Genomic DNA, 16,101 nt, shown 5'->3' on the forward strand with positions numbered 1-16,101 from the left:
CAGCCACTTAACTGAATATCCAAATATCTAGTAGACAAAACCCAACTTTTCAAGCTGAAAAATTAACATTTTAACTCTTTCACATGTTCAATAAAATTGCCTTAGTAGTTAATGGAGGCAACCTCAACACTAAACTTCTAGACCTCCTTTTTACATACACAGAAGTCACATACTTTCATCATTCCATAAAGTTTGACAAAGTTGCTTTAGCTACCACAGCAAAAACACAGTTTCCATAAATCTTGTGTAGTAGATACAAATTTATATAATAAAATACATTTATAGAATAAAATTTGTATCATTTATATATATATAGCTGTATCAGGCCGAGATCGGTTTATTTACATTAACTCTTAATAAACTCATACAATCATTGAGGTTGGAAAAGAACTCCATCAAGTCCAGCAATTAAACCAGCACTAAAACATCCCTAAGTGCCACATCCACATCCCTTTTGAACACTTCCAGGGATGGTCACTTCCCTGGACAACCTGTTCCAGTGCCTGACAACCTCTTTAGTGAAGAAAGTTTTCCTAGCATCCAACCTGAACATCCCCTGGTGCAACTTGAGGCTATTTCCTCTGGTCCTGTCACTTGTTCCCTTGAGAAGAGACCGAGCTCCACCTGGACACACAACTTCCTTTCAGGCTGAGTGGTAAGGTCCCCCACAACTTCTGGAAATTGCCCAAAACATCCAAGGAAGCTGGGAAGTGCTATAGGAATGCTGTGCAGGGAGAAAAGGCTACTATGTCCTCAAAAAATGTCTGTTCAGCATACGAGGAGATGGTGGAAATGGGATTCTGAAAGGGTTTCCCATGATCTCAGAAATGCTGCGTTTGAGCTGCTTTAGTTTGATTTAGCTGTGGTTTGGGTTTTTAATTATTATTATTAGTGTTTGGTTTGGTGGGTTTTGTGGTGATGAGGATTATTTTCTTAGTTTATTTGAGTTTAAGAAGGGGGATTTGCTGCCCAGAGCAGGGAATGGCAGAGTGAGGCACAGGGAGAGGGTCCCAGCAGCTCCCAGCAGATCTCCCTGTGGAGAATCCAGACCAGCCCTGCAGAGGAGCAGCCCTGAGCTACTGGAGAAGCCCTTTGCCAGCACCTGGACAGAGTCCACAGAGCCATTATAACCCATCAAACAGGCTCCAAACTACAAGAAAAGGAGTTTTCTGCAGAGCAGGAGTGTTTGTGGCTACCTCAGGCAGTCTCTCATTGCCACAGGATGCTCCTCAGGGCTGGCAGTCTTGCTTACATTCAAATATCCCAAACTGAGACATTTCCATCTTTCCTTTTATCCCTCTGGCCAGAAATAATAAGTCTGTTTAATGGGTTGTTTGACAGATGACCTCACTGAAGACAGTCGTTACCATTTATCCTCCCTGGTTTCTATGAAAAAAACTCAACTGATGGAAGCTTTGCATTTTACTTTTGTTTTATTTTACATTTATTCTGTTAGAAATTGACTCCTTTCTGTCAGCTGGTGGCTGCAGGAGAGTTGGATTTGTAAGAGCAGCGAGACAAGCTCAAGCATGTGGCAGGCAAAGCACACTGACAGGATGGGAGATGCAAGGCTGTTACAAAAGCCAGAATTACCTTCCAGTAGAGAATTTAAACTTTACATCTCCTAGAAATTTCTCAAAAGAAGTGATACTTATATAAATGTAACAGCTGCCCACACAAAAATTAAAGCAGAAATTGCCAGCACATTTTACTTCATCTATAAAGGTGCACACAAGGAAGCAAGAAGTTTTGTACATGTATTTCTCAGGGAAATAAACTCAGCCCAAAAGCAGCTTTCTGACACTTGCTGCTCCTGGAGAGCAAACATCAGGCTCCACAGGTTTGGGAATAAGCCACAAATTATGTCCCTTGAAGCCAACACAGTGTCACACAAGTGATCCTGTGAGTTTCCTGGGGGAGAAGATGAACACAACAACAACAACCAAATCCACTAATCAGGAGCACTGGAATTTGACAGAACAGCACAGCTCCCTCCCACCAGTGATGCTGATGGATGTTTTCTGTACCAAAACTGTCAGTGACTAAAGAGGCTTCAACGTGAAGGAGCCTTTCCAGCCCCACTTCACATTATCTGGGAAGGCTGGCACTGACTGACAAGCCAAATATTACAAATGATTGACATCCCCAAAACAAGCTCAGAGGTGGGGCATCTTCAGAGAGCTGCTGCTGGAGCTGTTGGAGCTCTTGGAGCAGTCCCTGGCTTTGCTGCACAGCTGAGGGGACAAAGGGCTCCCCTGCACTGCTGGCACCAGCCCTGCCCTCACTTCCCAGCCCAAAGGGGCCAAAAACAGTGATGCTGGATGGACCCCTGAGGCAGTGAACACACATTCTGCATCTAGGATGTTGATTGCTACACATCATGGGAAAGAAAAGCAAGTTGGGAAAAAGACAAAAATTGATCTGAAACCAGAGGCAGAACAGAAAAAGCACAAAATTGTAGGGGATTTATTATCTTTGTCATGTCCTATTTCCATCCCTGCCTGGTAAACACACTTGTCACCTCCAGTGCCTTCTCTGAGAAAAACACACAAGCAAGAGATGAGAAAAAAAGTTATTTTATACTTTTTATATTCTTCTCAGTTCCAAGTGACAGTCCAGCCCTGAGGAACTGTCTGCAGAATTCTCATCCCTAATATTGCACAGACAGCCAACCTGCCAGCAGGAACTCAGGTTCCCACATTTTCAGTTCAATCCACAGAGATCCCATTTATGGCACAATCAGCACCGTGTGGCAAAGGTGCTTAAATCTCTTGGGAAAAGAGTCACAGTATGGGTGTCTATTTTGAGTGAGGTTAGCACCTGTTGCAAATAAAAGTGAGATTTATATTTGCTGAAAGTCTAGTCTGCCGAGGAATAAAATAAATTTAATATTCAGTTAAGGAAACAAAAGCTTAATTTTAGTACAGACGAGGAGCATGACGTAAACCAGAGCATCCTGCCATCCATCATAGTTAGGATGATTTTAATGGATCTTTAGAAATGCTTATGGAACCTATGAATTTCTGGGCACTACTTTGGGATCAGCAATAAAAGAAATTCATTCTCTAGTTACCTCCTAAAGCAACTTAGCATACCATGTATGATGAAGAATTATAGGCTGCTTGAGGAAAGATACTTAACTCCCTACAATGCAGCAATAAATGATACCTGATCAGGGATGAAATTTGAAAGCTTTGAATTTGATGGGCTTTGAGAATACCTCTTCGCAATTTATATTTATTTTTAATCTTTTTTTTTTTTTTTTTCAAAATGATTGTTTTCTCACACACTTTCTACATGCAGGCAGAAAATATTCAATACTTCTTTTCAATCATGACAAATTTCTTTAACTATTTATTACAGTGGAAAAACCTAGGGGAAAAAAACCCCAACCAGTATAAATCACATATTTTGCACTATCTGAACCTCAAGAAGTTATGTCCAGAATCAGATAGCAGGATGACTGCTCAGGAGGAGATCTTTTTGTAGTTAACATACATCCCCCTGCAGTCACTTGTACCCACACACCCCCCTCTTCTCAGAGGAACAATCCTTCTTCCTCTGCTGCTTTAGCTTCTCTTCATATTTACTATGCTCTGAAGAATTTTAATAAATATTCCATGTCGTAGCCATAAAGCAAATAAAAATGATTAACTAACAGTCAGCACAAATGCCTCTAAAGCAGCATGCACTCCTCTTTCATGCAGGATCATCAAGTTCAATACCATGATAAAGGTTAAGTTTATTAAGCATTAGAAAGAACTGAGTTCTCATCATTCAACCCCTCCTTCCATCTCCTCTTTTTTTGAGAAAGTGCAATAAAAGGAGGTGCACAGCTAAATGGTGACCTTTACAAGCACTGTCTTCTTATGGGAGGAAATGTGCTGTATTTGATTGTTACCTTCTAGAGAAGATTAATTAGTCTGGCATGCTAATTGATATTTTTTCGTAGGTGAGAACAATCAAATAATTGGTTTCCCTTTAAAGGAATTATGTAATAAATGCAATCCAATGAATAACTGCACTGCTCTATTTAGCGATGTATTTGTTTTATGTTTAAAAATGTGTCTTAAAAAAAAAATAAATCTTCAATTTGGGTAAAGTTACCTGACAGAATAATGTGACACAGCTTTTCCAGCCAGCAAATCCTCCATGGATTTAAATCACCAAAGCAGATACACAATAAAGGTCTCCTGCTTAACAGGTGACTGATGTCACCAACAGAAATCCTTGGAATTAGTGAGCTACAGCACATCTCAGATCTACATTACTGCCTGCGCACCACTGCTGCTGTCATGCAACTTCCACACAAACACAATAGCAAAATAAAAACAGGGTCTGTAAAAAGCCAGTGCTGCTAAAAGTGCTGGTGTTGCTTGGCTTTCACTTGGAAGAGCACCTGTGAATGTAGGCACAGCCACCTTCCCCAAGCCTGAGCTGCAGCGATCTAAATTTTTGTCTTCTAAGCTGTAGGCAAATGGTTTCTAATCACTGTTTCTATACCATTTGATGTTAAAGGTTCATCAATTTTGTTTCCCACCAATACGACTAAACCCTTATTCAGGCAAGAAAACATTGTTAGTAAGGAAATCAATTTCTTTTAAAACTCTCTTATGTACTTCCATTTAATAGATTCTTCAACCAAAACAGGAAAAAAAATCACTGGTCCTGGAGTTATTTTCTAGCTTTATGCTGAGCTGTGAGATTGTGATGTTTCTCCTGTCTAATTCTGCCTGTCCCAGACTAGCAGCATACAGGACAATAAATCTGATTTCCCTCCTACACAACTCTTTATAAAAAATAAAGAGCTGTTAGAACCATAAACTGACAAATAGTGCAATTTTAGCTTATTTAATGAAGGACAGAATGAACTTCTACATTAGAAAATGTAACTCCAATTAATATCCTGAATAAAACACCCTATGCTATTATCAAAAAGTCATAAAACATCTGAGGTTAACAATAATCTGCCTGGAGAGTACAATATATAACAGAAAAGAAATGTCTTATTGCTGTTCATAATTTTCCATCTTTACAAGGCTACTGCACTCATGCATTAATTACAGATATTAGATAAGCAAATTGTATCCTAATGCCCTGGAAGGCTGGTGCTCCAACAACTGGAAGAGCCAAAAAAAAAAAAAAAAAAAAAAAAAGAAAAAAAAAAAGGAAAAAAAAAAAGGAAAAAAATAAAGAAAAAAATTTAAATGGGTGAGATCCTTTCCCTGCCAGCAGCATGATTGCACAAGATCCCACTGCCAGGCCTTCACCTTCAGCTGTACTTGAGAAATATTGCCCCCCATAAGCACCTTATGCATTCCAACTCTTGCTAATAGGTGAAGGAGTTTTTTGGGTGAGGGAATTCAGTACTCTCAAAAAAACCAATAAAATAATCTGGTAGCAGCACAGCAAGAGGGAACTAGGCCACTTGGAGTTGTTTTGATTTAAAGGTACAATAAACATACTGGAGGACAAAAACAGTCTGTTACATTAACATCTACTTAATGTAGGCTAAATATATGTTTTATTGTGAGGCTCAAGCACCACAACAGGTAGTTATTTTTTATATGGTATATTACGTGTTATATGTTACAGTTTTTTTTCTAATATTTATTACTTATATTAAATGGTGCTTTTTTACTTTAAACTAATCTGTAAGTGCTAATATCACTAAAAATATGGAGGTAAGGAAGAAGAAAGAGGGCTGACACGATAGGCTTGATCTTTCTATCTTAAAACCTTTTACCTTTATGTATAAAATAGAAACCCCCCTGTATAGGTGTTAAAACCCCCCTGTACAGTACTAAAAATTTTTTCTCTTTACTTTGTAACTACTTTTACTATAATATCTAAACTTTTGTGACTTCTTGTTTTTCTTGTAAGGTTGGTAAATCATTCTATGGCTCAAATCTAAAATTACAGCTGTTTTCAGCTGCTTGCTAGGGTCTTAAATGCTTTTGACTTGGACTTGGAACTTCTAAAAATGTTTGAGGGACATTTTGAGTTCCCACAGACAGCCACCTCTGAGCCTCACACAAACACCTGCAAAGTAAAAGGTATTTATTCACAAAATTACAATCCACCCTGGCTTCCTTACTGACAATCCTCCTCCCCTGTAAAGCATTAATAACATAATTGTAGCTACTTTCAACAACACCACACCTATATGATAACACATTTAATTCCTTAGAAAAATAAACTCAGCCTCCAGCAAGGATAACTTTGTACCTCACCAGCAGACACGGGGCTTTGACAGCTGACTGCTCATAAACAACCAAAGGTTTGAACAAAAGATAAAATACTTGTGTGGGCCACCATTTCTGCCAAGAATTTCAATGAAAAGTGAGGAACAGCAAAGGGAGAGAATAAAATACCGTAGCCTGGAAGCAAAAGAAGTCTGCAGACAAACAGCGGCCTGAAAGGAAGGGGAAACTAGCAGGATATGTCACTAGGCATAATTAACAGCTAGGCAAGACACAGCCAGATTTCAGAGGAAATCCTCCTTCTGTGGAGGTTTAAAGGTGACAATAAAGCTTAAACTGTCAAAAGCATTTGATTAGTATCTTACAGATGGAATTTAAAACTGGCAGGTTAATAATGAAGAGCTCCCCACGGTACCCAACTCCTATTAATGCTTCTCCTCCTCTATCTGGACCAATCAACCTAAATTCATAGTTTCCCACCATCTGACAAAATGCAGCTGTTGATAAACAAACAGCTTTTCCTAGAAACAAATCTAATATTCACGCCATTCTATTACAATGCAAACACTTTGACAATATTTTCTAGCTGTAGATCAGTACCTTCACTGAAAAATTTAATTGTGCACTGTTCCCTGAAAACTACTTAAAAGTATGTTTTAGAAACTGTTCACAGAAGGTAATAAACCATACTTAAAAGTAATATAAAACTTATAATCATTGTTCCAGCCATTTTAATACTGAAAAACAACTGTGCAGAAGTTGAACAGCCTTTGCTAACACTACATATGCCCTTTCAGTCCCTAATTAGCTGATAATACTCCGGGTGCCTGTAATGCACAATTTAAATGCCTTGCCTACCAAAGTGTTTAGCATTCCACAAATAAGTCTTTACACCAATTAAATCCCTTGTTATTATTAAAATGCTTCCATACTGTTGTAGTAACACAGGATAACGCAGCCAGTGCTGCTCTAATTCTGCAGCTATTCTTTGATAATTGTGGGATTTATGAATAATCATTGCTAAGGATACTCTACTATTCAGTGCAGAGTACACAAAACCTAATAATGCCTTTCAAATAATTTGATTTGTACATCTTTTAAGTGTGGCATGTACACTAAAAAAACCTTCCCGAGCCACAGAGAAGCAGCATTTTATGGGGCAGTAATTTACTGTAGCAACTCCACAGTAATTTAAAAGTGTATGCAGCAGACAACAAAAATCTATTTTTCGTCTCAAGATCTAGAAATATTGCTAAATATCAGGTTCTATCCAGAAGAAGATTATTATTTTTCATTTTCTCTAAAAAAGGCAAATTAAGAGAGATTATTTGCTTACACAAAACTTTCAGGGCAAACTCAGGAATGCGTCCAGATTCCCTGTCAAATCAACCAGCAAGTCAAGAACCTGCATTATCTCCAGAGAAATATTTAACAGCAGTGGCTAGTAGTTTAGTCCAGTTCTAATCTTTTCTGTTGAAACCATGCATAGTAGGAGAAATACATCATTCATTTTCAGAGTAACCAAATCCATTACTTACACAATAACTCATTAACCCATCTTATTACTTGAGGAATTTATCTTACTCTTACCTGAACAAAAGTCTAGGGAGATGCAGAGCAAGGCGTTCCTACTATAAAAAGATCAACACTAACATTTAGAAACTGGCAGGAACTCTAAGGAAATCAATAAGGCTTTCAACAAGTAACTTGACACAATCATATACGAAGTTCATCTAAAGAACAAAATTAAAAACCAGCCACTACTAAAATACTTCAACAAAGAATATGAACATAAACATTTTAGAGAATTATTTAATTATTAACTTACATATATGGAGACATTTAAAATTATTTCCACCCACAGGTCTAGTCAAACCTGCAGAAGTCAGTGTAGCAAGGGAGAAATACAGAGAGATTAGATCACTTCTTCCAGACTGAATTAGCCTCCAAATTCCTTCACCTGTAGTTAATATAATGCCCCTCCTATCCAATACATCCAGCCTTTTAATTTTCACTCCTGGGAACAGCTGAGACAAGTGTCCAGGAGATCTCCATGTGTTCAGCTTCCTCCCCAGGGAGGATTGGCAAAGCTCCCACCGTGGGACACGAGTTGTGCTTCACCAGGGCAGGCAGAATTGTCATTATGGGATACACAAGGGAAAAACCAAGAACCAACTCCTGGAATCAGCACCTTGAAGAGACAGACACACACACACACTCCCCTTTTAGACATCCCTGGAGCATTAATTCCATTTATTAATTCAATTTCACCTGCAAGGGCTACACTTGCATTCTATCAGCTTGGGAAGTTCCAGGCTCCCTGCATTGATGTAAGAATACCATTTCCATAACTGCCTGGAAATTTTAAATTCCATATCTGTGGTGTTCATTTATATAACAAAAGCAAAGTGTGAGGATTCTGCTAAGCAGCAAAATATCATCTGGCCAAAAAAAAAAAAAAAAAAAAAAAAAAAGACACAGACAACTACATTAGAAAAAGATTATTTGTAAAAATTATTCTCCAAGATATCAATATTTATACATTACATACAAAAACATAATAAATAAAAACAGAGAAAGAAAGTGAAAAATCACAACAAGCTGCTACAGATAAACAAATCTGTTTATTTTTTCCTTGAGAAGACATTGGTTACTCAGGCGAAACACTCTATTAGCAAATCACGCCAAAAAGAGAAGTCTAAATATTCCAGAGATTAATAACAGCTAAACTGTTGCTTCTGGTCTCCTGCCCAGTGAATGCTTTTCTAAAGGAACAATATTTCTATGCCAACCATCACTACACAGCATTGGCTCCACCTTTTCCTTTTAAAAAAGCAAATTACCCACACACTATAAAGAGACATTTACTGATTTTATTAAGTCTCAATCAAATGGACAAAGCTCACCTAAAAGGCATTAGAATCACCAAGTGAAGCCAGGCAATTCCACATCAACAACCGCATAAAGGAATTTATTACAGAAAAGAAAAAGGAATCTTGGCACACAGATGCAGCTCTAGACAATTAAAATAGTAAGATAAGAACAGATGTGAAAAGCTCTTCAGAAAGATAGCTGTTCTCAACAAGCCTTTAATGAAAAATCAAATTCTTATTTAGCGCACCCAGAACACATCACTAAATACACTGTACATGAATTGACACTGTGCCTCAGGGGCAGCAGGTTACTGCTAAATAACAACAGGATTTCCACCCGGGGCAAGGGCCTCAAATTGCACATTAACTATCAGGTCACAGAGACTTCATTGAAACTGGGGCCTCAACAGGGAGGAAAATAAATCCTCATTTTCCTCGAATGTTGAAATTGCATTGTTTGAAAGCTGAAGGATCAGAAGCTTTCCTAAAATTTTCTCTGACATATAGATGTGCCATGCACTCTACAAGCAACTTGTAGCACTCCACCACTTTTTTGCAGCAGTCTTACAAAATTATAGCATATGGAACGTTCTGGGTTTTTTTTCCCAAGCATGTAAAATTGGGGGGGAAAACTGTTTACATAAATTATGCAAGCACTTTGCATGCATGGAAAGAATTTGTTTTAGCAAAGCAAGTACCTGCAAACATCAGATTCCAACCCATTTCTTTACATCCAGGTAGGCAGGGAACCATGTACGGTTTTCTTTCTTTTCTGTTATTACATGGATTCTTTAATATGTGAGGCAAGCAAGCAACAGTTTCATTAAACTAATGAAGAGAAAGGCAGAAGCACCAAATTGGTACAGTTAGAAGGCTCAGATTACTAACTTATGACAGCCAATCTAATCTTTTAGTGGCAAAGTAAGTACAGAAGATTTTATGTCTGAACTTTATCCTGATGCTTCATTATACTTGCTCACGTATATCTAAATTGTGCTGTCAGCATGTGCCACATCCCCAGGAGATGATTATGGGAGCAGCCCTAGCTTTGCATCTTCAGAAAAAATTCCACAGGGCTTGAGAGTGATCACTTGCAATGAAAACCTTCCTCATTAGCCATTTTTATCGAGCAGACACCAATTGCCTCATCACCACCACCTCTACCTGTCCACACCTTTGACTTCTCATCTTGGAGTTAAAAGATAAACAACCTTTCTCTGCCTTCCAAGCTGTCACTCTGAAAGCCACCCATGGGCAAAAGCACAGCTACAGCAGGAAGTCATTAAATAAATTAGGTGCATGCCTCAACCCATCATTTGAATTAATGTATATAAAACATGGGCAGCAAATAATACAATAAACTGTTTAAGCATCCTTATCTTAATTTACATTTACTTGTCTAGTAATTTAAATTACTTTTTGGGGTTTTTTTGCAGCACCTGGCAGTAATCATTAACATTATATTTAATTTGTATATGCATTACAGCATCATCCAGAAATACAAGGTGCAGGAGCAATATGCCAAACACAACACCTTGAAAAATTTCAACCTAATTTAACTGCAGTGATTTTTTGGATGAAGTGTAGATGTCTGTTAAGAATCCACATGAAATTCACTTCAACCAACAGCTTCACACAAGAGGAACTTATTAGATGAAGATAAAATACACAAAGAGTAACACAGAGCCTGAGAACACAGAAAATACTCCTTTGGGTTTTGCTGTTATCAATGTAGTTGATAGCAATTAAACCTCAGAAGCTGCATGCCTAAACAACATAGTGCAATTTATTTTGATTACAGAGTTTGTTTTTTCATGTGTAACCTGCCAGTTAACAGGCAAACCCAAAAACATCTCCTTGGTAACAGAGTGAGCCCAGCTCGAGATCTGAAAAACGCTTCATCCCCTCCTGTCCCTTGGCCAGGGGCGGCAGCTGAAGGGCCCTGGGTGCCACCACCCGAGAGTTTCACCTGGACACAGGTGGCAGCGAATGGGACAGCCCAGATGGGATTATCAGACACCTCTCACTGCCAGACCCACAAATATGCACCAGAGGATTCTGTCGTGGTTCCACCGCCCTCATTCCGGTGTGGTTTGGCACATCCCACAGCCCGGCCACTCCAAAGGACAATTCCCACTCTCTGGCTTTTCCCCATGGATCTCTGGTGTGTGTTGGCTCTTTGTGCTCCTGTGCACTGAGTGATAGCTGGTGAAAATCTCCCTAACTGCACAGTGTACAGCTGGTTGGAAGGAACATGTTATTGATGGCACAATACATTATAATGGAATTTTATATAGATCTTATGGATTTCTTCCCCCTTCACCTATGAGCATTATTTCAGAGAGAGGTTTAAGCAAGAGTCAGCATGACTTTTGTTTTTATCTCTTGACTATGACAATATAATTAAGCTGTGAATGATATATCAAAGTGCCATACACAAAGATGAATTGACAGGAGTAATTTACTGTTCAGAAGCCTTTGGTTTCATATATCATAATATCCTGTAAAGCAAGCCCATGACATCTGCTTGACTGTAAAAGCAATAGCTTGGTGTAAACCTCAATTCATCCTTCAAACAGGCATTTGCACTCCCTGCTTATTGCCACCACTACCTGCATTACTGCAGCTGGAACCTGCATCATTCATTATTTCATTTCTTTATTAACTGCTTACCACACAGAGAGGAGAATGTGCCATATCCCTGTATGGCAGTGTTTTATGTAGATGCTCAACAGATGTTTTGCTTCTTTTGAAGGTGCAAAAAACCAGAATCTGGCATATTGGTGGACTTGGCAGGACTGGGATAAATTGTTTGATTCAATGATCATAGATGTCTTTAGTTAAATGATTCCATATCTGGCTGGGATCCAGACAGGTCCTTTTTTTTTTTTTTTTTTTCTTTTTTTTTTTGTTAATTAATTTTTTAGTAAACAAAAAAGTAGGGGAAAATTTGTATTCAAGCTGTCACTGCTTCTCATTTCACTTCTTCTTGAGTTGGAGAGGATCTTAATTTTGTACCTACAAGAATGAGAACCTCATTTATAGCTAGGATCCTACGGCACTGCTGTAATGCAATTATTATTATCATCACCATCACTATCAGTCCAATCAATCTGACTGTGTGCTTCTAATGAGTTCGTGTCTTAGGGCAGTTAATGTTCACGCTTTTTTTTTTGTGGGTTTTTGTTGTTAAATAACCACTCTTTGCAGCAAATAAATTGAAAGCTTGATCAAAAAAAAAATTAGTATTTAGAGAGCAACCGTGAAAAATCTGATTATAGCAAAACATTATCAAGAAGAGCAGATTAACCTAGCTCGTTTGGGGGGTGAATTGTATTTTCTGGGTTAAGAGATATGACTTGGCCAAGAGGCAATTTCCGTATACATTTGCTTCTTCTGTAGAAGAATAAAATAATTTCCTTGAAATAAATAAATTATACAAGGAAGATTAAATACTCTCACACAGAGGCCATGTGTAGAAGGAATGCTTGCTATTTAAATGGCTGTTTTCGCAAAACAGAAATTGGGAAGATTTGTTTCCTGCACATTCCTGTGAAATTCATTCTAGCCCCACCTTCCTCTGAGAACACCAGGGACAATCCTTTCTTGGCCATCAGAAAGGATGCCAGAGAACTTATAGCTTGAAAAAAGAACCCAAAATTAATTTGTTCTTCTCTGATAAAGTACTCTGCTACACAAGTCCCAGTTGTGAATAATCACCATTCAACCACATGAATCAGTCCTCTGTGTATGGATTGACAGGGATAGACTCACTGTCAGCTGTGTGTTTGCAAGCTTTGCATTGAGCCCACCATTTCCAAGGCAAGAATATAAAGAAAAGTGAAGGTGAAAACTTTTTCATTATCTTAGAAGAAAGCCTATTACCCATATCACTTTCTCAGATATCCATCCATCCACACCTAATGAGTCCTATGATTTAGTCAGAACACATCCATAAAGATGATTCATGGCTGCTATGCAGCCTCTTGATGTTAATAGTAAAGCTGATGTCTTAAATCACAGCTGTTTCCCTATGATAGCCAAGGGGCAAGGCAATTCTTTGGAAAACACAAGGAAGAATTTATTAGAGCAACTCTACAAAAGCAACATGTACAAGAAAAATGTAAAGCAAAACATCAGGCTCAAAAGTATTATAACCAAAGCCCTAAATAGTATCACATGCTGTACAGTAATCTGCATATGTTAATATTGCTGAAAGTTTACTATATCTAGATTAAAAACTTCTGTATTTAATTTTTATTTTATCTGTAATCATTTCTTCTTGTTCTACTAGCACAGGGACATGTAAGTCTTTAATAATGAGACAAGTAAAGTATCATTCTTTCCTGTGTTAGTAAGCATTTCACCACAACTGAGAAGAGTAAATTTCAACAAAACTAAGTCTGACTAAGTTAAATTAAAGCCTGATTAAAGTGAAAAAGATTTGCTGATGTTTAATTATATTGATTAAGGAACAGATAACACAGTATGTTAAGAGTAGGTCAGAAAGAAAACCAAATGACTCAGTGTCTCCAGGAAAACTACTTACATCCCTCATTTTTAGCTGCTTACCAAGTTCTGCTGGATACAGAGCAAAAAGGGTTTTACAGGGCTGAGTCTTCTCTACATACACGCCAGTCACAGGCAATTTGATTAAGAAACATTTAATTTATGTAGGCTGCAGACTCTGGAGCATTAAAGAATATTATAATAAAGCCAGGAAGGAAGGAACACATGAGCAAATTTGGCATCACACAAAAGATGACAATTAGGCACAGGATACCCATCAGCTCTTGGAAATCTCTTAGCAGATTCATAGATAAAGAGATGTTGCAGCATCAAGCTCTGTTGAGAAATGGATGCATTTTTAATGAAAACAAACAATCCCTGACATTTCACTTGCTTTCAGCAGGGATCCAGTTGCCTTACTCATTGCTATTAAAAACACCTAAACAAATCCAGCAGGATTTCTGAGAAAGCAGAATTGTCTATGATTTTGCAAAGCGCTGTCTGGTTCCTGCCTCCATTCTTCTGGCCCATAATTTCAACAGCAGAAACACTCAACTCAAGTTCCCATTAACAACCAAATTGTATTTTTAACAAGGAATAAAACAACTGCCAAAAACTGGGGGGAAAAAAAATACAGAGACAAGAACATGATGTGCATACACCCAAGCAAAGTGCAATAATTGCATAGATTAAGTAGGTCAACTGCAGGTATAGATTTCTTTTAAGATGATCCAAAAAGGTATGAGAAATTGCGTGTGAAGGCACGCTCCACAAGAATTCCCTTCCCACATGCAAACAGGCTTGTCTTACTCAAATCAAGGGAGGCAAAACTGAAACCACCTACCCTAAGGAGCTCCCACTGCAAAGCAGGTCCTATTTCCCAACTTGCTCGCTGGAAAGCAGCTGTGGAATAACCAGAGTGACGGCCGAGCACATGTCCCACAGCTACTGTTCATGATCTTTTTGTCAGGTGATTTGTAAGCAGGAGCCTGGATTGGATGGGAAATAACTTTCTTCACAGCTGCTGTCTGGTGCTTTGCATTGTGAGGAGCTGCTGTTCAAAATACAGGAATACAGCAACTGGTGCTTTCCTCGCGGGGAGCTCTGAAGTTTTCCGTGACTATTGAGATTTGCAATGTGATTTTCAATACAAAGCTAAGCCGGTGTATCCAAAACAAAAAGGTGAAAGAAGGTCAAGAACTGCCCTGTTAAAAAACAAGCCTTCCATTTCAGGAGGAAAGAGGAGATACTTTCAAAAGGAAAAAAAAATCTCTCAGGAAGAAAATGCTGGTAACTCTTGGGAACCTGTAGGTCAGTTTGGTTAGTGGGTTTTGGTGAAGGACATAAGAAAACACATGAATACACATGCAGATTTACTCCAGTTGCTAAATGCCCATGGAAATTTTTAATTTATAGATGTTTCCAGCTACCAGGAGTCTTTTAACCATCTCATTATTTTCTTCCTAATTTTTAAAAAGTAATTTTAAAACAGAGGAGATGGAATGGAATCAATGAGGCTCAAGCAGGCCATCAGGAGAACCTCTCATTTCTGGAAGTGTTCAAACATTAGGTTTATAATGAGAAACTGATGCCAATCCTAAATAAACCTGAGGTTTTCCCCTTAACTACATACATGGGTGAAAAAGGAGGTGCTTCAGCACACAAGTCCAATAAAGCCCCTGGAAATCTGCATTTCCCAGGCAGAGGAGCACGCACAGACCCCCTGACTGATGGCAGAAACCCAGAGAGGGATCAGCACCAGAGGAACATTTTGTTACAAGCCAGCCTTAATCTGCCCTTTGAACCCCAGAGTGGGAAAACACAGACTCCATAAGGCACCTGCCTCGGGAAAGGAATGTAAAATTCAGAGATGAGGAAAACCTCTCTCCTCCACACTCCATCACTCACAGCTCCTCTCTGAAGTAAAGCAGCCCAGAGCCAGAGGCAGCAGGAGGAACACTCCCTCCTCCCTACCTGAGAGCAGCAGCAAGGAGACACCGCTGTCCATGGGATTTCTTGTTTGAAACCGCTCACACAAAAACCGCGGCCACCGCTGGGGTGGGATCTCCTGAGGCGCCAAACCCTGCTCCTGCTGGCAGTCCTGGCTCAGAGCCTCCAGGTGAGTGAAGAACACGATCTCACAGATAAGGATATGTATTAAACACAAAGGCACAACTTCCCATGGCTGGTAAGTTCCCTACTCCCATCTCCACCCGAATACCAAACTCTGTGGATAGTCAGTAACTGTACATGTGGTTTAGAGATCATCACACGCTTTCTTACCAGCGTGAGTGGCAGCATTGTTAGTGCAGGAGGAACTGCACTGACTGAAACAAAACAAAGGAAACTACTGAAGAACAACCTGCCATTGTAAATTAATGAAGTTTGGGATGATCCAGGAAAGTTCCTGAAGTTTCTTCCTCCTCTTTATAATGTCATGCTTCTAATTTACTTCATTTATATTAATAAACACTGGATTACACAACTATTAATCTAGCTGAGAACTGCACTAAAGC

At 38.8% G+C, this 16,101-nt stretch overlaps 1 protein-coding gene across 11 annotated transcripts in view; it reads right to left on the minus strand.

Moving 5' to 3' along the window:
• The window catches only part of NAALADL2 (N-acetylated alpha-linked acidic dipeptidase like 2), a 412,338-nt gene that overhangs the window by 257,221 nt on the left and 139,016 nt on the right, over nucleotides 1–16,101 (minus strand). Inside the window, exon 1 of one of the 11 annotated variants that reach the window (XM_072933152.1) lies at nucleotides 8,032–8,158. The exons of the other annotated variants lie outside the window; for them this stretch is intronic. The gene's annotated coding sequence lies outside the window, so the exon portion shown is untranslated. Of the gene's footprint in view, nucleotides 1–8,031; nucleotides 8,159–16,101 lie in introns of those variants that run through there. 11 annotated transcript variants of the gene reach the window in all.

Source organism: Taeniopygia guttata, chromosome 9 (genome assembly GCF_048771995.1).
Source record: "Taeniopygia guttata chromosome 9, bTaeGut7.mat, whole genome shotgun sequence".
Taxonomy (NCBI): domain Eukaryota; kingdom Metazoa; phylum Chordata; class Aves; order Passeriformes; family Estrildidae; genus Taeniopygia; species Taeniopygia guttata.